Source organism: Cynoglossus semilaevis, chromosome 19 (assembly GCF_000523025.1).
Source record: "Cynoglossus semilaevis isolate Cse_v1.0 chromosome 19, Cse_v1.0, whole genome shotgun sequence".
Classification (NCBI taxonomy): Eukaryota; Metazoa; Chordata; class Actinopteri; order Pleuronectiformes; family Cynoglossidae; genus Cynoglossus; species Cynoglossus semilaevis.
The window spans coordinates 15380317-15382715 of record NC_024325.1 but is presented as its reverse complement, the minus strand read 5'-3'; the positions used below and the strand labels follow the sequence as shown (position 1 = coordinate 15382715).

At 34.5% G+C, this 2399-nt stretch overlaps 1 protein-coding gene and 1 long non-coding RNA gene across 11 annotated transcripts in view; one reads left to right on the top strand and one right to left on the bottom strand.

The window, feature by feature from the left end:
- Positions 1-2399, bottom strand: part of LOC103395523 (uncharacterized) — a 46857-nt gene that overhangs the window by 1270 nt on the left and 43188 nt on the right. The window lies entirely within an intron of this gene.
- thoc2 (THO complex 2) overlaps positions 1-2399 on the top strand; it is a 21624-nt gene that overhangs the window by 18191 nt on the left and 1034 nt on the right. The window lies entirely within an intron of this gene.

Here is a 2399-nt window from a genome sequence, read left to right as displayed (position 1 = left end):
TAAAATGCAATAATAGGTCCTAAAACTGATTTTTAAAACAAAAATTTTGTGATTGTTGGAAAAACAAAATTTTTTTGAAAATGTTATGAAAAATGTTTAGAAAGTTTTTTTTGAAAGTATTTAGAAAAAAAAGTTTTAAAAAAAAAAATATATTTTTTTAATTTTTAGAAAAACAAAATTTGGAAAAGGTGTTAAAAACATTTTGAAAAACAATTTTTTTGAAAAATGTTTAGAATTTTTTTTTAAAGATTAGAAAAAAAGTTTCGGCAATTTGGGAAATATTTAAAAAAAATTTTTTTTCAAAGATTTAAAATTTTTTTTTTTTTTAATATTTCCCATTTTGACCATTTTTAAAAATATTTAATTAATATTAAAATAGTTTTGAAAAAACTTTTTAAAGTATTTGACGTGGAGGTTTCGAGAGCGACAGCTCGGTCCGCCGGGGCAGGCACGGTTCTCACGGTATGATAAAGTTTGTAAACAAAGAGCCGGCTGAGATATGGCCAATGATTTCCTTCTCTTTCTGAGTCCTATGATCCACGGGAGCCCTCTGGTTGGTAATACTCAAACTCCATTTTTGTTTGGTACCGGCCGTCATTTTTAGTCAACGTTGTCTGGCTACATCAAACAAATGGCAAATCCAAGCGCGCGCAGGCGCGTGCCCAAGCACTTTTCTCCAATTAACGCACCTGCTTCTTTCCCGGCATTTATTTATTTATTTATTTATTTATTTTACACAGTAACGAATTCTTTTCAAATGTAGCGAAGTTAAATACTTAAGTCAAAAATGTTCTTAAATAAAAGCAAAATTACCCATTTCCAAAACGACTTCGAAATGAGAAATTATTCACAAAACTACTCAAATACAGTCACGTGAGTAGTTGTAATTCGTAACTTTCTAACTGTGCAGCAAAAACACTAACTTTCTGAGGCTCCTCACCTGTGGGATTATGATTTAAAATGTGCACAAACACAGAAATTAAACCTCATAATATGTCACATATATATAAATATATATATTCATCAACCGTCAACGCAAACACAGCAGGGACTGGACTTCTTTCTACGTAACGTTAGCATAGTTGTCTAAGGGCTTAAGGTTAGTTTGGGGTTCATAAATATTTTGATAAAATCTTAGTTTTTATTATTATATTTTAATATTATTTTAAATTAAATTTTATAATTTCACTCTTTGTTTTGAGCTTAATTTTCTAATTTACATTTCTTATGAATATATTTCATATTTATTGTATTTTATTTGCTTACATTTTAATTAAAATTAATAAATGATTCCAAGTAAAAGGAAACGATACATGTTGGAAGGTGCAGATGCATCATTTGTCCACTAGATGACAGTATTTAGCGCTAGAATAAAATACTTCATAGTAAAGAAAATCTGAAATGTTCTGAAGAACATAAAACTAAGGTTTTATAATTAATATTAAAATAAAAAAAAATACAAAAATACAAAATCAAATATACAAGTCCGATAGAAAACTGTAGTAAAAACATCCAATCACTAGAACACTGTGGCATTTCACTGTATATTGGATAAGCTTGACATTGGGCGATACAGAAAGGCCTGACCTTAAACATGACCCTAACCAACCATAACCCTGACCTTAACCCGAATACAACAAACATTACCGTAAGTTTTGTAAAACAAAATCCAAAAAATGCAATATCTCAAAAACGCCTCAAAATACAGGTTTTTGTATTGCACAAAAAAAAAAAAAGCACAACTTGTGCTGAGAGTGTTTACACAAACAGAAATGGACTGAACAAGTGTGTGTGCGTGTGTGTGTGCTCCAATCCCTGGAGTCCACCCTGGAGATCGCTTGGGAAAAAGACCTCTAGGTCTGCCTGAGGTCTGATTTGGAGCCAAGAAAAGCAAAAGACTGAAATAGAAAGAGAGAAAGAACGATACTGAGAAAGAGAGAAAGAGAGAAAGAGAGAGAGAGGGGGGTGGGTGGGGGGGAGGACTTTAAACCTGAGAATCAAACAGAAGGAATGAGGGACGAGTGATTCGAAAGATGGGAGGGCGTGAGAGGAGGGAGAAGCCAGAGAGTGTGGACAAAGAGCTTTGTATCTGAGAAGAAAATACATGGAAAATAAAAACATTCACACACACACACACACACACACACACACACACACACAGGCTGCTGATTGAAACCATATGCTGACAGAGAAAATAATGGGAAACTGTAAATTGTTTGATTTGTTCTCCCTGGTTGTTGTTTCGGGATGGGGAGTGGGCGAGGGGATGGCGGGGGCGGGAGGTGTCCGTGACGACAGATGACGATCAGCCATGGGAAATGCCAGCACATAGACGTGTCCCGGCACGGTACAGACTAGTCCGCTCCATTAACAGCACCAACGGGGGTGAGGAAAAAGGG